This window comes from Rattus rattus, chromosome 16, assembly GCF_011064425.1.
Source record: "Rattus rattus isolate New Zealand chromosome 16, Rrattus_CSIRO_v1, whole genome shotgun sequence".
Lineage (NCBI taxonomy): Eukaryota > Metazoa > Chordata > Mammalia > Rodentia > Muridae > Rattus > Rattus rattus.
The window spans coordinates 18,727,148-18,750,366 of NC_046169.1; the positions used below are offsets into that span (position 1 = coordinate 18,727,148).

The window sequence follows — 23,219 nt, forward strand, 5'->3', positions numbered from 1 at the left end:
TTCAATGAAGGCCTAGGGTACCAAAATGTCTCCTTAGCATGGGGAAGCATTTCAGCAATCTCAACAGGTTCTTATGAGTAGAAACAAAGTTGATCCTGTGATCTAACTGAGGCTACATGACACTCCTCAGGTAGAGGCAAATGTGGGCTTGGAATTCCCCAGACAAGGTCAGAGGAGGAGAAAGCCTGCCAGTGAAGGGAGTCGTCCATTCCATGCTGAGCTCCAGAAGGCCATTCAGTTAATGGTGAATGGTGGGCCTGGGCCTTAATTAACAGGGTTTTCCACACTTGTTCTCCATGATCAGTGGTGATGGACGAAACTACAGGCCATTTCTTCTTGTCCTACAGTGGAGCCATCGCCCTTCTGACATTGACCATGGTGTTGGCTTTGAGTTCAGACATTTTTTTTTCAACATCAATTTAAAGGAATTATTTCACTAAGGCTTTTATCAAAAGTATTACCAAGTACCTTCTAGCACAAAGACCCGTTTATCCCCTCCTCCCCGTTTGATTCATTATGGTTTCTGCAGCTGCTCTGTTGTGGCAGGAATAAATGTGCTGGGCCTCTGTACAGGCAGCAGCTCCCCTGAGCACAGGTTTGCCTTCCCTAAGCAACTGCTTGGCGAGATACTTGCTAATGAAAGGCTTGCAGACTCAGCGAGACAGGCAGCCTGCAGCAGCTCTCCATTACAGTGCTTCAGACAACTGTGTCTGTCTGCCCGCTCAGTTCCCTCTGTACAGATGTGCGTCTGCCTCCCACCACTGTGCAGGACCATCTGCATAGGAAGATTAGTGACCTGTGCCTCCAGTGTGAATGTTGGCATTGTGAGGGAGTCGCAGTATCCGCTGAAAAGCAGCTCCCATGGGTGGCCTTGGGGCACCATTCCATCTAGAGATGGTTTAAAGACCTATATGGAGACTGGAGAGATGGTTCAGTGGTTAAGAGCACTGACTGCTCTTCCAGAGGTTCTGAGTTCAAATCCCAGCCACTACATGGTGGCTCACAACCATCTGTAATGGGATCTGATGCCTTGTTTTGGTGTGTCTGAAGACAAAGACAGTGTACTCATACAAAATCTTTAAAAAAAAAAAAAAAAAAGACATGCTTCTTGAAAAACAGTTGGAAATAACAAATGCCTTGAAGAGCTACTGCATTAGCACTGTCTTAGTCAGGGTTCCTATTCCTGCACAAACATCAGGACCAAGAAGCAAGTTGAGAGGAAAGGGTTTACTCAGCTTACATTTCCACGTTGCTGTTCATCACAAAAGGAAGTCAGGACTGGAACTCAGGCAGGTCAGGAGGCAGGAGCTGATGCAGAGGCCATAAGGGTTGTTACTTACTGGCTTGCTTCCCCTGGCTTGCTCAGCTTGCTCTCTTCTAGAAAGAACCCAAGACTTCCAGCCAAGGGATGGCACCACCCACAATGGACTGGGCCCTCCCCCCTTGATCACTAGTTGAGAAAATGCCTTACAGCTGGGTCTCATGGAGGCATTTCCTCAACTGAAGCTCCTTTCTCTGTAATAATTCCAGCTTGTGTCAAGTTGACACACTAAACCAGCCAGTACAATTGACCCCTTGTCAATTTGATACACAAACATATCACTATTAAGCCTCAACCCTTACTTTCTTATTTATCCCCAAGATCTAAATAACTCTCTCTTTAAAAGTCACACAATCTTTACATATTAAAAGTTCAATCCCTTTAAAATAGCCATCATCTTTTAAAATTCAAAGGCTTTTTTAAATTCAAAGTCTCTTAACTGTGGGCTCCACTAAAATACTTTCTTCCTTCAAGAGGGAAAAATATCAGGGCATAGTCAAAATCAAAATCAAACTCTAACCATCCAGTGTCTGGGATCCAAACATGATCTTCTGGGCTCTTCCAAGGGTTTGGGTCACTTCTCCAGCTCTGCCCCTTGTAGCACACATTTTGTCTTCTAAGCTCTACCTGCCTTTTCTCCACTGCTGCTACTGCTCTTGGTGATCATCTCGTGGTACTGGCGTCTCCAAAACACTGCTGTCTTCCGCTGCAACTAGGCTTCACCAGTAGCCTCTCATAGACTGTCCTTATAGTGCCTTCAGTCCTGGGCCATCAACTGCAGCTAAGGCTGCTTCACCAGTGGTTTTTTCATGGCCTCTCACAGTGCCGAGCCTCAGCTGCTCTTCATGCCTTCAGAACCAGCACCACTTTGGTGACTCTTACACACTACCAAGTCAGCCACAACACAAGTACCATCCTTGGCTGTCTCTGGAACACAGCCTCTATGTGCTCTCAGAAAACACTTCCCAGATTTCACCTCAATGATTCAGGTCTCCTCTTAATCACCACCAATTTCTTAGCTCTAGCAGACCAGCATCAATAGTCCCAGTAATGCAAAGGTTTGCTTTAGGAGTTCTGGTATTGGGGTTGGGGATTTAGCTCAGTGGTAGAGTGCTTGCCTAGCAAGCGCAAGGCCCTGGGTTCGGTCCCCAGCTCCGGGGGGAAAAAAAAAAAGGAGTTCTGGTATCTTCTGGTTTGTTTTTTTTCCGGAGCTGGGGACCGAACCCAGGGCCTTACGCTTGCTAGGCAAGCGCTCTACCACTGAGCTAAACCCCCAACCCCTTCTGGTATCTTCTTAATCACAGCTGATTCTTCAGCCCCAGCTAACCAAAACCACAGAATCTTCACAATCAAAATAGCAACAGCCCTGATAAAAGAATTTATTATTTTTTCTTTTTTTTTCTTTATTTTTTTTTTCGAAGCTGAGGACCGAACCCAGGGCCTTGTGCTTGCTAGACAAGTGCTCTACCACTGAGTTAAATCCCCAACCCCGATAAGAGAATTTAATCTTCCCTTTGAAATTTCACAAGTCAGCCTCCATCTTCTGCACTGTTCTCAGCATTATCTTCCAAGCTCCTACAGAACATCCCACAGAGTTCTTAATATCCCAATGGCTCTTCTAGCTCAAAGTTCCAGAGTTCTTCCACAGTCCTCCCCAAAATATGGTCAGGTTGTCACAGGAATACCTTACTCCTGGTACCAATTTATCTTAGTTAGGGTTTCTTTTTTCTTTTTTTTTTTTTTAAGATTTATTTATTTTATATACATAAGTACACTGTCACTGTCTGCAGACACACTAGAAGAGGGCATCAGATCCCATTACAGATGGTTGTGAGCCACCATGTAGTAGCTGGGAATTGAACTCGAGACCTCTGGAAGAATAGTCAGTGCTCTTATCTGCTGTGCCATCTCTCCAACCCTTAGTCAGGGTTTCTATTCCTGCACAAACATCATGACCAAGAAGCAAGTTGGGGAGAAAATGTCAGTTTACACATTCACATTGCTGTTCATCACCAGAGGAAGTCAGGACAGGAACTCACACAGGGCAGGAACTTAGAGGCAGGAGCTGATGCAGAGGCTATGGATGGGTGCTGCTTACTGGCCTGCTTCCCCTTGCTTGCTCAGCTTGCTTGCTTATAGAACCCAGGACTACCAGCCCAGGGATGGCACTACCCACAAAGGGCCCTGCCTGCTTGATCATTAGTTGAGAAATTATTAGTTTAGATCCTCACCCTTAGCAAACAGCCCAAGAAGCCATGCAAAAAAGCCAGGTCATCAGTGAACACCAGGGCAGCTGACAAGACAACATGGGTCAAAAGCCAAGGGCAGGACTAGGCATAGTGGAGCAGTTCTTTATTCCCAGCACTTGGGAGGCAGAGGCAGGTGAACCTGTGTACATTGAAGGCCAGCCTGGTCTACATTTAAAAAAGGAAAAACAGCCCAAGTTGGGTAGCCCCTTAGGAATAACCCTTAAGGTTGGCCTCAGGCTCCACATACCAAGAAAAGAAATTGAGGGCTAGAGATGGCTCCATGCTTAAGAGCACTGGTTGCTCTTCCAGAGGATCCTGGTTCAATTCCCGGCACCCACATGACAGTTCACAACTGCCTCTAACTCCTGTTCAAAGAGATCTGGACTTTGCAGATACTGCATGCACGTAATGCACAGACACACACACAGGCAAAACACATGTACACATAAGATAAAAATGCAGGGCTGGAGAGATGGCTCAGCGGTTAAGAGCACCCGACTGCTCTTCCAGAGGTCATGAGTTCAATTCCCAGCAACCACATGGTGGCCCACAACCATCTGTAATGAGATCTGATGTCCTCTTCTGGTGTGTCTGAAGACAGACAGCTACAGTGTACTCACATATAATAAATAAATAAATCTTAAAAAAAAAAAAAAAAAAAAAAAAAAAAAAGATAAAAATGCATTTTCATAAAGAAAGAAAAAACCCAACCACTTAGAACCTCACCTGGAAAATTTTTTGACCTGACATTCTGAGGTCGGGGCCTATATATTTTGTTGCTGTTTCTATGTTCATGGTTCTGGTTTCCTGAAATCATCAAGGAGGCCATACTTAACAGCATATGGCTTCCTGTGTCACCCACCTGGGAACTATGCCTGTTCCCTGGATCAAGACCCACCTGGGGTGGGCTTCCTCTCTACTTGTGTGTGAAGACACACTCTGGCCTTCCTGGGAGCTGCTTTCTTCTGAGACTGCAGGTCCTGGCATTGCCTCACTCTCTGTTCCGTTCCTAGGGTTTCAGCTACTGCAAACACAACTGGACTCCTCCTTCGAACTGTGGCTGGGGATGGATGGAGCTCCTAGTGCAGATTGCTCCAGCCACCCCTGGAAGAAAACGACACCCTGCCAGCCCTGCCAGACTGTTTCTCCAGGTTCATACACAGCAGCAAAGGGTAGTCCCTGACAGCAGAAATCGCTCAGAAAAGTAGGTTTTGTATGTGTGTCAGTTCTCCGCTTACCTCCCAGCCTCACCCCCACCTCCTTTCCAACTGCTGATGTCAGTGGGCCAGTACAGATAGAAATGCCTTTGGGCATTCTGTTGGGTTTTTTGAAGAGAATTATGTTACAATTGTTTTTGTTGTAAATAAAACACATTCTTGTCCTAGCAGTATGCAGTACAATTCATTGTGTGACTTGTACAATTCAAGTGTGACTTGTGCTCAACTCCTGAAGTCTATGGCCTGGCAGAGGGAACCATTTGCAGAGAGCAGCAAGAGTGGGAATTGGGTCTGTTTACAAGAGCACACATTCTCTGAGCACCTGGACAGGGAGCGCACTTGACACCTCTCTGTGGGGAGCTCTGGCCAGGCAAGTTCATTGGAAACTGAAAGCCAATTAGTCTTCCTGCTGGCGCCCCAGAGTCTCCCCCTGTCCTGTGCTTCCTCTTGGGACTGAAGCAGAAGTGCCCCTCCTCCCTCTCAGATGCCTCCCAGCTGCTCGGTTCCCAGCAGAATACACAGGGCAGGGTCTTTCACACGCTGCCCCCAGGCCTCCCTGCCAACCTGAATATCTCTTCATATTGCTGTCGCTGACCCTGGTCCCCATCCTCCAGGAGTGCTCTCTGCTATCCTGCCTTTCTCCCCCACCACAGCCAGTTATCCTCCACGCTGCTGTCCCACCTTTCCGCTAAGCTCAAACAGAGCAAGCCAGCAGCCATTTCTAGTGCTGACTGGCCTCCACTTTGCAGCTTTTTTTTTTTTTTTTTTTTTTTTTCCGGAGCTGGGGACCGAACCCAGGGCCTTGCGCTTCCTAGGCAAGCACTCTACCTGCTGAGCTAAATCCCCAACCCCCACTTTGCAGCTTTTAAAGTGAATGTCCATGCCTCCACCCAGCCATGTTTCTGTGACCTGCCACCCCGCTGGCTTTCCTTGGTCTCAGGAAGAGCCTCCCTTAGCCCTCTCTCAGTCTCCTACCACTGAAAAATTCTCTCAGGCATTCCTCGTGTTGAAGGCACCCTAAGGGTAAGAATAAGGAGCCACCTGCTTACCCATGACCATGTACTAACACCTCTGGAACATGAACAAGGGTAAGCCATTTTTGTTTATGTCAGGTGTCTTCTCACAGTCGCTAACTCAACCATGGCTGGGGAAACAACAAAACAGAACACTTCAAATTCTTCCGAGGAACTGAGAAACGAAATCATAGCATGGCTACCCCAGGGAGTGCTTCAATCTGTTAAAGAATAAAGGAAAGGTCTCAGTGAGGTCACATACAGCTAGTGGTGCCCTGGTGATTTTCTTCATGCTGAATGCAGCAGGATGGGCCACGAGCAGTTGCCCTCACACAGACACTTTAGTAAGCACTGGGAGGTGTCACATGTCTCCCTGCCCTGACATCAGCTACTCTGATATCTGAACAGGAGAGCATGCAAGGTTCTCTAGCAAAATCAAGATGATTTTCCCACAATTCATGAACCAAAGCTGAATTCCCTTGTAGTTTCCCATTTTAATTGTTTGCTGTTTTAGACAGGATCTTGCTGTACAGTAGTCCAGAATAGCCTTGAATTCCTGAATTCTAGGCAGGGGCTCTCCCACTGAGCCACACCCCAGCCCCTCACTCTAGATAACTTTTCTGCTATTAAGTTATATCTCAAGTCTGTCCTCCCCCCCCCTCGCTCTCTCGCTCTCTTCCCCCCTCCCTCCCCCTCCCTCCCTTCCTCTCCCTCCCTCTGTGTGTGTGTTCCTGGGCAGGGTCTCCTAAGTTTGCCTAGGCTGGCCTTGAACTTGAAGTCTTCCTGCCTCAGCCTTCCCAGTAGCAGGGATGACAGGCGTGCCCCATCATTTCCAGCTCCCTTCTCAGATAAGGCAAGTTCTAGGGCTTTGGTCTCCCCTTTTTAACTCCCAGCACAGATGACCAAATTACTTACACCCTATTTCACGATGTTGTCTCCATTCACCTGTCCCTACCTGGGAGCAGACTGTGTCCCCATGCTTCACATGGTCTTCATATGTGTGTTCTTGTAAAGTGTGCCCATGTGCATGCTACAGAGCCAGACTCCCTGTCGCTGTGGGAACAGGTAAGGAATGGCTCTTGCCCTCTCTGGGCAGCCAGAGGCCTGGGCTCTGCTGTGCTCCTCCCTCAGCTCAACCTGCCACCATTGTGTGTCCACCAGCAGGGTGATCCACACCAAGGATGGAAAAGGGTAGCTTAGAAAGGACAGGAAGCTTCCAGAACCATCTTCCTAGTCAGATACGGTAGGATGCTACCCTCCCAGGATCTGCTCTGGCCACAGTGGAATGAATCCCCAGGGTTACTTCAGAATTAGCCTTTGAGTCCCAGGGAAGGAAAGTCTTGTATCAGGTGACACACGTGAAGTAAGTACAGTGCTCAGTGTTTAGCACCCACTCGTGCTCACCCATGTTCTACATTGAGCCACACCCCAGCCCTCAGATCCATCACTCCACCAGTTGCTGGTTTGGTTTGGTTTGGTTTGATGTTGTTTTTTGACCCGGGCTGGGCACTGAAACACAGGATCTTGTACCTGTCAGGAAATACTACAGCTAAGCCATACATCCGGCCCTTCTTTGCGTTTTTATATTGAGAGAGTCTCACTTGCCCAGGGTAACTTCAAGCTTTGCCCTCTCCTACCTCAGTCTTGCTTATCTCTTTCAAAACCAGAGTTTGAGGGACTCTGAGCTAGCTAGCACACAGGGTATCAGCACATGTGGTCAATCAAGCCTGGTCATCTGAGTTCCAGCCACAGGGCCAGCGTGGTAGAAACAACTCCTGTAAGTTGTCCTCTGGCCCTGCAACATGGAGCGCGCGCACACACACACACACACACACACACACACACACACACACACACACACACACACACACACACACACACACACACACACACACACACACGAAATAAGGATTTTGAGCTCTTTGAACCCAGTCCACAAGGTGACTCATGCGCTGAACGTCGGGCGATAGGGGGCGACATAGCCCACATCATGCCATCAGTCCCAGCACTGGCCCCTGAGACACTCTGGTACCACAGGCAGGCGGTGTAGATGGTTTAACAGTGTGGGGGGATGGGCCGTGGTCAGGGATGTAATAGCCACACTCCTGGAGGGGACCTAGGTAGCAATAGAGGCAGGCAGCACACAAAGACACAATGTGTGTCCCGACTCCTTTAGACCCTCCCTCCACAGACCTGAAACAGCGGGCCTCCTTCCTCCAGTACTCTAGAGACAGGATTTTCAAACAGGGTCTTCTTCCACAGCGCTGATTTTAAAGGCCTATGCCCCCAGTCACAGCTCCATCTTATTTCTTGAGACAGGGCTTCTTACTGAAACTAAAGTTCATGGCTTGCTGGCCAGCAAATTCCTGAGATTTGCCTCTCTGCCTGCCACAGGCTGGGGTTACAGGCACAAGCCACCATGCCCAACTTTTTAACATCCGTCCTGGGAATCAAACTTAGGTCCTCATGATTGTGCGGCGAGCACTTTGCAATCTGAGCCTCTTTCTAGAAAAAGCCGCTCGTTGTGAATGTGACCCTGTGGTTAACCCTGGCTGAAAAGCCCCAACAAACTAGCCCTGGCCACCTTCCCAGTACAAATGAAGAGAATGTTGGGAGAAAGCAGAGCGCTTCAAGCAAGTCTTGTATCTGAGAGACAGTAAAAGGGGTCTAGTGACCCCAAGACTGTTTCGGGGGTACTGACATGAACTTTAATCTGAGGAAGAATCGAAGTAGGTAACAGGCATGCATAGTTAAGCAGACCTGGTTGATCATCGTCTCAGCTCTATGAGGTGATCCTTAGAAGTCATTGTTTGAGGGGACACGGTGGTTCAGGTGACTGCTTCTGCTTGGAAGCTGATCTCATCATAGGGTCTGCCTTTGTAGTTCTGCTTTCCCTGGAGTCCAACTGCAGACTTGGGTCAGTGAGGGAGAGTCTCAGATCTCTTGGGGGGTCCAGAATGGGGCATCTTAGACGCCTATAGTAAGATGTTCCGTACCTCCTCCCTCAGCCTAGGTCTCAGCGAGGCTTTGTCTACTGTGGACCCTTATGGGATGGGCCTGGTGATGCAGGCCTGGAGTCACAGCTGTTAAGGAGGCCGAAATGGGAGGGACTCAGGTTCAAGGCCTACCTTGGCAGGAGAACAAGTTCAAGGCTAGCCCAAGTAACTTATCAAGACCCCGTCAGGAGGGTGGTAGTGCACACTTTTAATCCCAACACTCAGAGAGGCAGAGGTAGGCGGATCTCTGTGAGTTTGAGACCAGCCTGGTCTACAGAGTGAGTTCTAAGATAGTCAGGGCTACATAGAGAAATCCTGTCTCAAAAAACAAACAAAAATGAATAAATACCCTGTTTCAATAAGAAAGAGAAGAGACAGTGGATGTGTGCAGCTCGGTGGTACCTCAGGGTCCAGTGATCCCCAGTGAGGAGCTGGGGTGGTGGGGAATGATGTAGTGGTAGTTACTGCCTAGCATGTAGGAGGCCCCAAGTTAAATCTCCAATACCACCAAAGTAGTAATAGCAACGATAATTTTGTGTGAGACAAAGATACATAGCCTTGTAGCCTTGGCTGGCTTGGGACTTCCTATGTAGACCAAATTGCCTACAGAGATCCGCCTGCCTCTCTGCCTCCAAACACTGGTATTAAAGGCTACCACACCCGACTGTGGTAATACTTTTCAAAATGTTTTCTTAATGTGTGTGAGTGTTTTGTCTACATGTATGTGTTTGCCCCATGATTGTGAGCTGCCCCATGTTTGAGAGCACCAGTGTGTGTGTCTGGTGCCCACAGTGGCTTGGCCAAGAGTATTGAATCCACAGGAACTGGAATTACAGATGCCAGAAGCTGTCATGTGGGGTCTAGGGACAGAGCCCAGGTCCTTTGGAAAGCAGTGCTGCTAACTGCTGAGCCCCTCTCCAGCCCCTTCAGTGATAATCAGTAAAGGAAGCCCAGCCCCAGGACAGGGTGGGGGATGGTACATAGCAAGTAGTCTGGGCAGAGTCTGCACTGACCCCAGTGCCCTGTCGAGGAAACCTAAGTGACAAACCCTTGATAAGAAAAAAAGACTAATCCAGACCCAGGGACAGAATCCAACCTGGGCCATGGGAGTTGGGTTGTTTTTTTTTTTTAAAGATTTATTTATTATATATGAGTACACTGTTGCTGTCTTCAGACACACCAGAAGAAGGCATCAGATCTCATTTCAGACGGTTGTGAGCCACCATGTGGTTGCTGGGATTTGAACTCAGGACCTCTGGAAGAACAGTCAATGCTCTTACCATTGAGCTATCTCCAGCCCGAGTTGGAGATTTTTGCCAGGTCTCTTCCCTCCTATGAACTTCTTCTGGTAAGCTGTTACTGCCAGCTAGAGTCACCTGAGAAGGAAAAATCTGTTGAGGAATCACCCAGATCTGATTAGCTTTGGACATATCTATAAGGGAGGGGTTATGATCATTAATTGATGTGGGAGGGCTCAGCCCACTTTGGGTGGCACCATTCCCTAGTCAAGTAGGTCTGAGCTGTATGAGAAAGCTGACTGAGCTTGCACAAGTGAACCAGATAACAGTATTCATCCACCATTCCTGCTGGCTGTGAGTGAGTTCCCTGGTCAGAGGTAATATTGCTGCTTAGAATAGCAAGCCAGCCTTCAGGTCCCTGCTTTATGTTCCTGCCCAGGCTTCCCTAGGTGATGGATTGTGACATGCAAGGGTAAGCCAAATAAGTCCTTTCCTCCCTCAATTGCTTTTGGCCAGAGTGTTTAATCTCAGTAACAGGAAGGAAACAAGAACAGAAGCCCAGGCAGGTCTGCAAGCTGCAATTCTGAGTGCAGCCCCCATCCAGGATGTGTTCAGAGAGCTGAGCAAGAGACCCAGTTCAATAACTCTCAACTGTGACACATGGGGACCTCCTCCCCACTGGCCGTGAACATCAGACCTGATGATGACATTCTCAGGTCTAGCTGCACCTTGCCAGACACTGCCAGGGAGGGTTTGGGAGAGGCACAGTAAGCACAGAGTTGGCTGGAAATAGAGGGAGAGTTTGGACCTCTTCTACAACCCCAACCCCTCAAGTTCTCACTCTTGGATGGCAAGACTCCCATAGCCTGGCTTAAAGAAGGGCCCTGGCCCCGCTGGCTGCCTGTCTCCTTGGCTGTGCTACCAACGTCATGGCACATACACGCATGCCCCACAGAGCCTGCTGCTCAGTGGGGTCTACTCCAGTCTAGCTAACCATTTAGAAAGAAAGGCTGGCACCCGGAGGGGCCTGGCCCTATCCGGGCACAGAAAATCAATGCCACAGTGTTTCACAGCATACAAAGAGCCTCCCTCAAGCCCCATGGAATAGATGTAAAAATCACTGAGGTACGTTTCCAACCTCAGGATTCCTCAGCCGCCCTTTAATGCGTCACTGACTCCCTTTTGATTTCATGAGAAAGCCCTTCCTCACTGTGCCTTTGATTCTCAGGTCTCTTTCCCCTTCCAGATATACCTTTCCATTCCTCTCTCCAGGCCCAGGGGCTGTTCCTCCTCCTCCACAATAAATAAATAACAAGGCTGTCTGTCATGAAGGAAGCAGGACTAACCCCTGCCAGAAGCCCTCTTCTCTCACTTTTTGCTTCTTCCACATCTTTTTGCTGTGGAAGGAATCCCGGGCCTTAGACATGCTGGGAAAGCCTCTACCACTAAGCCACGCCCCCAGCCCCTCCCTGGGGGATTCTAGGCAGGGGCTCTACCACTGAGCCACGCCCCCAGCCCCTCACTGGGGGACTCTAGGCAGGGACTCTACCACTGAGCCACACCCCAGCCCCTCACTGGGGGATTCTAGGCAGGGGCTCTACCACTGAGCCACACCCCAGCCCCTCACTGGGGGATTCTAGGCAGGGGCTTTACCACTGAGCCACGCCCCCATCCAGAGAAAGACTTTTTAAAATATTTATTGATTAAGAAAACTTGAATTAAAATTAAAGTTTAAAAATTAAAATGTATTAATTAAAACTTACTATTAATATGTGGGGTGGGGTGTGCTGTGGCATACGTATGAATATCAGAAGACAACTTTGAAGAGTCAGTTCTCTCTCTGCACCTTTATATGCTTTCCAAGGCCCAAAGTCAGGTCACGAGGCTTGCACAGGAAGTGCCTGTCCTAGCTGAGCCACAGCCCCAAAGAGGGACGTCTAAGAAGGTAGATTATTCAGATGTGGGGGAGGTGGACTCAGAAGGTACCCACTGGATGGTCAGGTCAGCCAAGCTGCCCCTGGAGACTGCAGTCCCAAGAGTGTGCATGGAAGTTTTTTGCTGACATCTAACATCTGTGTCTGATGGAGCAGGAGCTGAGCTAACTCAGCCAACTGATCAGCAAGTACGGACTCACTTGAAAAGTAAAGAGGGCATAGTTCTGGGACACAGTGCTTGTCTATCCAATGGGCACAAGGCCCTGAGTCCCACACCAGTACTACAGGAAAACAATTGAAAAGGAGCTATGGTAAAATGCTGACTGGGAGACAGTCACAATAAGGGATTAGAGGTATTAACACTTCAAATGGTGACACCCCTCTGGGCATGGCAAGATGGTGCACACTTGTCCCTGAAGCACCCATGAAGCAGGAAAGTCATGAAGCTAAGGCTAATCTGGGCTATATAATGAGATGGTATGGAAGGGGCAGGGGCAGGGAGTGTGGCTCAGTGGTTGTTTGCTTGGATTCTCACAGTGAGGGGCTGGGAGCTTAGCTCAATAGTAGATTGCTCACCCAGCCTGTGCAAAGCCCAGGTTCAATCCCCGGCACAAAAACAAAGTAACAAAATTTCTGTTGGGTTTAGAGGTGCACACTGGAACGCCGAGGCAGGAAGACTGGGGGTTCGAGACCAGCTCCAATAACACCGTGAATCAAAAAAATCTGGTGAGGTGAACTGGGCAGCTGAGGTAGAAGGATTGCCTCAACTGAATGGCCAGCCTTGGCTAAAGAGTTAGCTCCAGGATAGACTGGGTTAGAAAGAGACTCTGCCTCAAACTAAACTTCTTTCTCTTGTGACTTTCACAAACCTTTCCCCTGGCTCTACTCTGTCCCCTGAATCCTCCCTGCCACACTCCCTTTTTCCTCTTGTACCTTTCTTCTTCATGTACCTCCAACGTGTGGGCTCCACCCTGGATTGCCTGCCCTCCCTTTCCCAGGGGTTCATCTAAAACAGTGTTTCTCAGCCTTCCCAGTGCTGCGACCCTTTAACACAGTCCCTCATGTTATGGTTGCCCCAACCATAAAATTATTGTCATTACTAACTTCATAACTGTAATTTTGCTGCTGTTACGAATTATAATGTAAATATCTGTTTTTCCCATGGTTTTAGGCAACCCCTGTGAAATGGTTATTAGACCTCTCCCCCCAAGGGGTCTCAAAGCACAGGTTGAGAACCGCTGACCTAAGCAAAACCCGCAGCTCCCAGGACCTCCATTTTATCCACAGTCTTCCCTAACCTCTCCCTCAGCCCTGCCCCTGAATGGCTTGTAAACTGAGTTGCTAAGCAGTCATGTGCTTTTCAAGTTTGTTGAAGGGAACTCTGGGAATGAGGATGCTCCCTCTCTCTCTCTCTCTCCCTCCCTCCCTCCCTCCCTCCCTCTTTCAAAACACTCTGTCCTATGGCAGACCAGTCAGTCCCCTGGCTCTCTAACGGGGAGAGAGAAAACAGCCTGGAGCTAAGGGTGTTAGAAACATTGTGTCCTTGAACACTGCTAGAAACTGAAGTATTTCCAACAGGGTCACTGCTGTTTATTCCACCCCATGGGCCGGAGGTGGGAATGGGAACCGGAAGCCTGGTGTAGTGGCACACCTTCAAGCCCAGTGCTTGGAAGCCAGAGGCAGCCGGATCTGTGAGTTCCATGCCAGCCAGATCTCCGTAGTGAGACCCTGTCTAAAAAAAGATGGATTCCTGGGACTGTTTCCGGAACAGCTCAAGTATGGCTTTTATTGGCTCCTTTTGGCGCCCTTACTCCCTGGAACGAAACAGGAAGTTGGGAAGTTTTGTGCCCTCATGATTTGGGGACGAGAGTTCAGTCATGAGGGTCTGAAACCAGAGAGCCAGAAAGCTACCAAGTGACCAAACCTCTTCCGTTGGGGGACTCTGGGGGGGTTCCTTTATGAGGGAGTGGAGTGACCTTGGCGAGGGATGAGGAGGAGGATGTGAATCCCAGAGAGGATTCCTAACTGGTATAAATACCTTATCGAAAAAGAATCATCCACCCTGTGGTTCCGAGCTGTCCTCATGCTATGGTTTGTAGTGGTTTCATCCCCAGTGAATTCATCCAAGCTTGATCTCCAGTGGGAGGAAGATCAAGGAAGTGGAACCTTTGACCTTTGACCTTTAAAGATGAGGCATGGGAGGAGATTCAGTCTTGGGAAGAGGTTGGTGTAGTCCTCATGGCATCTTGGTTCATTCTTCTACCTGCTGCTTTTTTTTTTAATTTGAGACCAAGTCTTGCTATGTAAACCAGGCTGGTTTTGAACTCACAGAGATCTGCCTGCCTCTGCCTCTCAAGTGCTGAGATTAAAGGTGTGCACCACCACGTCCATCTAGAATGGATGGCTTTTAGTGCCAGCACTAGAGGTTAGGGAGCAGAGGCAGGTAGATCGCTAGCTATGAATTCCAGGCCAACCTGGTCCATACAGCAAGTTCCAGGCCAGCCAGAGTTGCTGGAGGAGTTGCTGAAGACTCGGAGGCTGGAAAGACGGCACGCGCCTGTAATCCCGGCACCTGGGAAGTGGAGGCAGGGGGGTCAGAGGTCACGGTCATCTTCGGGTACATATCCAGTTGGAAGCTAATGGGTACACGAGCCCTTATCCCAAAGATGGGTGGATGGATGGACAGATGGACGATACTGCCCTTTCACTGGTCTCGAGCTTCCTTATAAATGCGAGAGACTTTCCACAGCCATCATATTTTGTCTCACCAAAACTCCCAAAGTGGAGACTGAACAGACAATACTGCCTGTTCTAAGTCCACACTCCTCCGAAGTTGGGCGCTAGACCCATAATAAATAAAACCCACCAAGATGGCACAGTGGGGAAAGGCACTTGATGTCAGGTCTGGTGACCCGAGTTCAATCCCAGGCCATATGGAGGAGGAGGGAGTCATCTTCTTTTTTTTTTTTCCTTCGGAGCTGGGGACCGAACCCAGGGCCTTGCGCTTCCTAGGCAAGCGCTCTACCACTGAGCTAAATCCCCAACCCCGGGAGTCATCATCTACAAGTTGTCCTTTGACCTCCACACATGCCCCCACCTGAATAAATAAAATAAATTTGTGATCAGGGTTTATGTAACTTTGGGGCTTGTGTAGGAAGCACAAGGCCCTGGTTTGAGTCCCAGCTAACTCTGAGGACCGAGTTTCAGTTATGTCTGTTACAGCAACAGAGAAAGAACCGATATACTCCCCATCAGCACCAGTTCTGACAGCAGAGGAGGCGACTTGACTGTCGTCATGGTGCCCCGAGATCCAGTAGCTTTCTCTGCATAGGGCACAGTAGTGCAGACTTCTAACCCTAGCACCAGGAAGACGAGGCAGGAGCCTCATGAGTCTGAGGCCAGCCTGGGCTACAGAGTGAATTTGAGATTAGCCTGGACTATGTAGCTACCCCTCCTCGGAAGAAGAAAAGAAACCAGGTCTGAAGAGATGGTGCTGGGGCGGGGGCGGGGTAGGGGGTGGGGTGTGGGGTGGGGCTAAGAGCATTGGCTGTCCTTCCAAAGGACCTGGGTTCGATTCCCAGCATCCATGTGGGCACCAGGCACACACATGTGGTAGGTACACACACATGTGCGCGCGCGCGCGCGCGCACACACACACACACACACACAGCTCACACGCCCATACACATAGAATAAAATATTTTTTAAAAGAAAATAAAAGCCCAAACAAAAGCCTGAGCATGATGGATCATACCTTTAATGCCAGAACTCGGGAAGCAGAGACAGGGGGATCTCTGTAAGTCTGAGGTCAGCCTGGTCTACATAGTGAGTTCCTGGAAAGCTGGGGCTATGTAGAGAGACCCTGTCTTAACAAAGGAACAAAATGTCAAAACTAAAAATCGTCACACAGTTTGCAGGGGATTAAACAGATTCCTGGCCCCACCTGGTGAACCATCAGACCAAGATGTAGGAAAGAATTTCAGACCCAGCCCCACAAACCTGCAGGGCAAGTGAGTCACTAAGAGCCTTCTATTTAAGGTTCTTTGTCGCTCTTTCATTTATGTGTGTGTTTGTTTGTTTGTTTGTTTGTGTGTTTGTCTGTGAGGAAGCTTCCCACAGCTCTTGCACAGCCAGAGGACACGAGTCAGTCCTCCCCTCCCACCCTGTGGGCTCCAGGAATGGAACTCTGGCCTCTGGCTTGGTGACCTCCAGAGCCATCTCACTGGCTCAAGTCCTTTCTTTTCCTTTCATTCCGTTTCCCTTTTCTCTTTTGAATATATGGTGTACATGTGTGTACACATCTGTTATTACGAGGTGCACATGGTGTGCATGCCCGGAGACCAGAGGTCCCAGGGCTGTCTGTCTCCTCAGTCACTCTGCCTTTTACTTTTAATTCCATTGTATTTGTGTGTGGGGTGTGTGTGTGTGTGTGTGTGTGTGTGTGTGTGTGTGTGTGTGTGTGTGTGTGTGTGTGAGAGAGAGAGAGAGAGAGAGAGAGAGAGAGCGCGCGAACATGAGCGGCGGTCAAAGGACAACTTGAAGGATTGAAGGAGTTATTTTATTTGGGTTTGTTTGTTTATTTGTGTTTTCCTTTCTCTGTGTGGGTCCCAGGCCCTCTCCACTTTTCAGGCTGAGTCTCCTAATGAACTTGGAGCTCACCCTTTAATTCTTCTGTCTCTGCCTCCCCAGCAAACAGACATCAGCTTTCAAATGGGTGCCAGGGTGAATCAAACAAACGCAGGTCTTCAGCAAGTGCTTCACCCACCGAGCCATCTTGTCAGCCGCAAGAGCCCTGTCTTGTCCCCTCCAAGGTTGCAGACCGTGAAGGGAGTGCAGCAGATGGACGCGGTTGGGGGCCCAGTTCTGGCCGCTGGGAGCCAAATGGGCTTCATGGACGAGATGGCTGCAGACCTATTGGACAGCCTCAGGGCTCTGCGGAGGATGGCGCATCGCGGTGGTGACACTGAACTAGGTGCTCGCCCTCCCCACCCCCACTTCCACCCCACCTCACCCGCGGCAGGGAGGGTTCCCGCGCTGCCTGTGATTCCAGCGCCGTCAGCAGAAAGCAGAGTGGCGCCAGCGCGGGGCGGCGGGACCGCAGGCTGGAGCGTGGCCGGAGCTGCGCGGGTTCGGATCCGCCTGCATTTGTGTTGGCAGCGGCCCGGGGCGCGCGGCCTGAGCGATGAAAGGGGCCTCTGTCTGCGCTCGCCATGCCCTCTCCCCTCCCCTTTACTCTTAACAGAGCTTGGAAGCTTTCCTCCTCTTTCCTAAAATACACGTGCGTGCGTGGAGTGTGTGTTTGGGGAAAAAAAAAAAACCACTCACAGGGAAGGTTAAGTCCTGGCCTAAGCACGGGAAATGTGAACCCCAGGGCAGAGTGGAGGAGGCAAAAGCTTTTCTTCCTGGGCAGAGTGCCTCTGGGGGAGGTCGGCAGATCTTCCATCACCCTACTGCCATTTCCCAGGAGAGATGGGCTCTTCCGCAACCTAGATGGATGACGAAGTGGGCAGTACTGTCACCCAATGTGTCCAGAGGGCCCTGCCACGCATGATAAGGATGGAGAGAGGCTGATCCCTGGAACTCACTGACCAGCCAGCCTTGGGGTCTAGTGAATTGCAGATTCGGTGACAAAGCTGCACACCGAAGGGGACTGCCAAGATGGCTCTGTAGGTAAAGGCGGCTGCTGCCAATTGTGATGAGCAAAGCACAAGCTGATCTCTGACCTCTGAATCCCCCCCCCATTCACATATAAGTGAATGTAATTTAAAAATACCTAAGGCAGAGAACCACGGAGGAAGATACCTGATACTGACCTCTGATAGCCCTGGACCACGACCCTCCGGGCTCTACTTCCTGAGTGCTGAGATCTTAGAGGCACACAACCCAAGGCCAGCTTTATATTGTGCTGGGATCAGAACTCAGGGCTTCCTGTCAGCTGAACTACATTCCCAGCCTTTTTAATTTTCTTTTTTTTAAAACAAGGTCTCAGGTAGCCCAGGCTAGCATTAAACCACTGATCCTTCTGCCCCCTCCTCTGAGTGCCCAGATTACAGGAACTTACCACAGAGTCGGTTCCCCAGCCCACCCCCCCCCCGCACTGTTGTCACACTCAGCAGCAGATACCTTTACCCACTAAGCCATCTCGCCAGGCCCTCTGCCTTCCTATGAGACTAGCTTTCCTAGCTAAGCCAGCGGGCCGGTGAGTTCCAGCCATTCACTCCCATCGCTGGGCTTACAGAGAGAAGCTGCGCTTAGAGGCGCACGCCTGTAATTCCCAAACTCTCATCATGCTCTGAAACAAAGACAGTTTAAGGCCAGCCTGGTCTACATGAGCCCCTCTTTCAAGAATGCCAAAACAGTGGACTCTTTGTCCAGCCAGAGAAGAGGCAGGAACCCAGTATCCCCAGCTTCCCTCCTGGGGAAAAGGTTTCCACGTGGGAGCCCATGCTCGCCAGGGAGAGGGGCCGCAGTGTTCTTGGCTGTGCGGCCTGGAGTGGAATTTCCATCTTGTCCTGCATAGGGAGTAGGGAATGGATCGTAGCTCAAAAACCACAGTCTCTCACTGTGCTTCCCATGTGTCAGTAGATTTTCTTGAATAAATGTTTGCTCATCTCTTTATACGCCTTTCAGAGCCATTCCAAAGGGGGCTGCGGTAAGCAAAGCGCCCCCCCACCCCGCTCTGGTCTGTACCCCAGAAGGCCAGGAGGAGGGAGGTTCTGCTGACATCACAGATCTGGGTCTGGAGTTCCCAAAATGGAGCCAGAAACAGACGGAGGAGCTGGAGGGTGGGGAGTGCGCAAGCCTGTGTTTGGGGCACTCTGGAGGCCAAGGGGGGAAGAGAAAGTTCAAGGCTAACCTAGGCTACATAGAGAATTCTAGACTAACCTGAGCTACAGACGGGATTGTTTGAAAGCAGAGAGGAAGTAAGGGAAGGAGGGAGGGCGAAGAGAAGTGGCTCCACAGGGAAAGGTTCCTGTCATCACAATGGCAATCTGAGTTCCGTCCCTAGGGTCCACATGGGGGACATAGAGAACCGACTTCCACAAGTTGTCGCCTGACCGTTTGACCTCTGCATGAGTGGGACTGGTACCTTCCACCCACACCTACACCGTAACAATAAAGAACGTTAAAAGAAGAGAAAGCCAGGTGTGTTGTACACATGTTTAATCCCGACACTCAGAGTACGGGCAGAGCAGGCAGATCTCTGTGAGTTCGAGACCCGTCTGGTCTATATGGTGAGTTTCAGGCAAGACAGAAGGACAAAGTGAGACCCAGTCGTAAAATAAAAAACAGGGAGGGAGACAGAGAGAGACTGAGAAAGGAAAGAACTTAGATGATGGTTCAGTAAAGCCCTTCCCTTGTAGGCACAAGGACCTGACTTCTCATCCCAGGAATTCACCAAAAAAGATAAGCAAGTGTGGGGTTGGGGATTTAGCTCATGGGTAGAGCGCTTGCCTAGCAAGCGCAAGGCCCTGGGTTCGGTCCCCAGCTCCGGAAAAAAAAAAAAAAAAAAAAAAAAAAAAAAAAGATAAGCAAGTGTGGTAGTTCGGGGTGGTCGTCCACACCTCTGACCCCAGCCGTGGTGGAGAGGAGCAGATCTCTGCAATCTGCTGAGCCTGACCCATGAAAGGTGGGCAGCATCTGATGGTGGTCACCTACAGTGGTGATCCAACCAACGTCACATCACGCACACACACACACACACATACACACACCTGCACAAACTTGCATGCGTACACACAGAGAAAGAAAAAGAAGGGGGGCTGGAGAGATGGCTCAGCGGTTAAGAGCACTGACTGCTCTTCCAGATGTCCTGAGTTCAATTCCCAGCAACCACAGCAGCTCACAGCCATCTGTAATGGGACCTGATGCCCTCTTCTGGTGTGTCTGAAGACACTGACAGTGTACTCATATACATAGAATAAATAATTCTTTAAAAGAAAAAAAGAAGGGGAGAAGGACAGAGAGAGAGAGAGACAGAAGCAGAGAGACAGAGACAGACAGAGAAACAGTTACAGTGGGAAATGCAGGCTCCACCCAAAGCATCCGGATCCATTGATGGGGCAGCCTGAGAAATCAGATTTCTAACCCTTCCCAGGGCAGTTCCTGATGCAGACCAGAGCACATTCACAGATGCCTCCGAGGTGCGCCCTGCAGTGATGGAGAGCTAATATTGGAGTGATGGTACCACCTCCCTAAGACCTCTGTGAGTTCTCAAACACGCCTATAGTGTGCTCAGAATAACAACTGAAACAACCCCAGCATTAATACATCCTGTGGGGTCGGTATTGATTACTAACAGCAGAATGTAGCATTCTAAGAGGCCGGTCACTAGGCACACCTGAGGGTCCTTACATGACTCAGCCTCTGGGATGCCTGTGAGGGATTGCTATGCTTAGGTTAACTGAAGTGGGGAGACTGCCCTAGGGGAGAGCTGCATTATTCCCTGGCCTTGGTCCTGGGTCGAATGTAAAGGAGAAATCTAGTGAAGTATTCCTTTTTAACACTTGTTTGATTTTGTGGGTTCATTTTACCTGTGCATCATGCTTACGCCTGGTACCCTCAGAGGTCAGAAGAGGGCGTCGGGTCCTCTGAAACTGGACTTAGCGATCATTGTGAGCCACTGTATGGGTTCTGGGAACAGAACCCAGGTCCTCTGCAAGAGCCATGAGTGTATTTACCCACTGATGTGGCAGACACATCCCGTTTTTTAAAATGTATTTTGTGATCAAACTCAGAGGTCTTTCTTCTTCCTCCTCCCCCCTCCTCCTTCCCCTCCCCTCCTCCTCCCCCTCTTCCTTCTCCCCCCCCTTTTTTGAGACTTTGAGACAGGTTGCGCTCTCTCTCTCTCTCTCTTTCTCTTTGTGTGTGTGTGTGTGTGCGCGCGCACACGTGGGCATGCCTGCAGAGGTGCGGAGACCACAGGTTGATGGTGGTGTGTTACTTTGTAGCTCTCCACCTTATGTTCTGAGACACAGTCTCTCATTGAAGCTGCAGCTCACGGAGTCAGCCAGCCCTGCTCGCCAGCCAGTTCCAGGGATTCACTTGAGTCTGCTACTCCCAGCATCCAGGTTACAGATGCTCACCGAACTGTTACAGGGACGCTGGGTATTAAACTCAGGTCCTCGTGCTTGCATAGTGACACTGGCTGAGTGAGCCATCTCCCTGGTTCCTAGAGTCCCTGCCCCTCCTCTCTTCATTACATTCTATGACATTCCCTAGGATAGAAGTGTCCTGTGGACAGGGGCCTTTCCCGACTTACTCTCACCCACCCAGGGCAGGTATAGAATACGAGAGAATATCCCCTATTGGAGCTGCCACAAGCAGGCTGTCAGCTGGATTGGAATTTATCAGACTCGGGAGGAAATTAACTCCCCCGAGATCTCCCAGGGCTTGGTGTGGCCAGAACCGCTGCTCCAGTCTAATTAGATGAATTAAGGACCGGAAGGCTCTGGCAGAGCTTCAGCGCCGGGGGTGGGGGCTGGGGGGACACAGTGAAGTTCTGCCTGGCAGAGGTTGATGCCCAGGGAAGGTAGAGGGAGGGCAGGGCATGCTGCCATCTCTGGCTTGAGCTCAACTGGATGCCTCCGTCCCGAACATCACAGCAGGGAGACTTGGTAGCACAAAGCTTGGATGCCAGAAAGAAACTGCGGTTCTCCATTTTGAGTCAGACCGCGTGGATAACCATCAAAGAGACCCTGGCGGAGACCCCTCCGTGAGGGTAGAGAGACAGTGGAGCCCGGTACAGGCCTGTGTGTGACCAGCCGCAGACATCAGGGATCGTGAGTTCAGAGTCAGTCTGGGCTGCACAATGAGAGCCTGTCTCGAGAAGAAACTGAGGAGGACAAAGCAAACGAAATTAAAACAAAAATTAAAATGTAGCCTGGGGGGTTGGGGATTTAGCTCAGTGGTAGAGCGCTTGCCTAGGAAGCGCAAGGCCCTGGGTTCGGTCCCCAGCTCCGAAAAAAAAAAAATGTAGCCTGGGTAGTGGCAGAGCGCTACCCCGTGGGGTCCAGGCTCAGCACTGCACAAACTGGGCGTGGTATAATCCCTGCACTCAGGAGCTGGAGGCCGGAGGACCAGAAGTTCATTGTCATCCTTGGCTACACAGTGAGTTGGAGGGCAGCCTGGGCTATGTGAGTTTCTGTCTACCTCTGCCTCCCACCTCCCCCAGAGTGCTGGAATTAAAGACACACACCACCATGCCCAGCTTAGAGGTCTTCATTCTCAAACGGTTAAAAAAGAAAAAGAAGGAAAAAGCTGCTGCTGGCGGTGGGGTCCACAGGTCTTTCTCTGTGACTCCTCCCAGATGCGACCCAAGGCCTTTTACAACAAAGCCACCTCTCCTGACCCCCAGAGAGAGACTGGAACAAGTGCCAGCCAGGGCAGGGTGTGATCATGCCCCCAATAGGTCACTTTTCCAGCAGGTCACTTTTTTTTCCACAGTAGCTGACCCACAGACAGCTGGAAAACTGGCTGGCTTAAAGGGAAGGGACTGAGGGACCAGGGAGGCAGGGGAAGTGGTCCTGACCTTGTCCAGCTCCCAGCGCATCCGTGGAGTGGCAGGATGCTGCGTTTGAGGGCATGGACAGTTCCTCAAAGACCCACAATGAAAATTACAAATGGAGATTGGGAAGAGACAAGCCCACACACATACCCCACCCCACCGCAAACCCCTCTGCACCCCTTACTCCCCCTCGTGAGTAAATTGCTTATGCCAAAAGCTTGAGGTCCAGAGTTCAGATTCCAGGATGCACAAAAGGCTGTCATTCTTGGTGGGGCCTATAATCCCAGCTCTCGGGAGACTAAGGCAGGATGAGTCTAAAGCCAGCCTGGGCTACATGGTGACTTTCCGGCCACTCTAGGCTACATAGTGAGACCTTAAAATAAGCGGGGCTTGGGATGTGGCTCAGTTGATGGAGTGCTCACCCAATATGCCTGAAGTCCTAGGGTTAGTCCCTCACACTTGATAAACTGGGTGTGGTGACCCCAGCACTCAGGAAGTAGGAGCAGGAGACCAGAAATTCAAGGTCGCCCTTGGCTACATATTGAGTTTGAGAACAGCCTGGGCTATATAAAAGCCAGTTTCAAAAACAAGCAAAACGTAAGTAGTCTAGCGTGATATGAAGCCCCGATGTGGAACCCAGCACTACCACTCCCCCAAATTAAATCAAAAGCAGTCTTGGGGGGTTGGGGATTTAGCTCAGTGGTAGAGCGCTTGCCTAGCAAGCGCAAGGCCCTGGGTTCATTC

The 23,219-nt window shown here is 50.1% G+C and overlaps 1 protein-coding gene across 2 annotated transcripts in view; it reads left to right on the forward strand.

Moving 5' to 3' along the window:
* The window catches only part of Fkbp6 (FKBP prolyl isomerase 6), a 70,790-nt gene extending 65,833 nt beyond the window's left edge, over positions 1-4,957 (forward strand). Inside the window, exon 9 of one of the 2 annotated variants that reach the window (XM_032886958.1) lies at positions 4,584-4,957. The gene's annotated coding sequence lies outside the window, so the exon portion shown is untranslated. The remainder of the gene's footprint in view (positions 1-4,583) is intronic. The other variant, XM_032886959.1, reaches the window with a different exon arrangement.
* Positions 4,958-23,219: the final 18,262 nt, after the last annotated feature.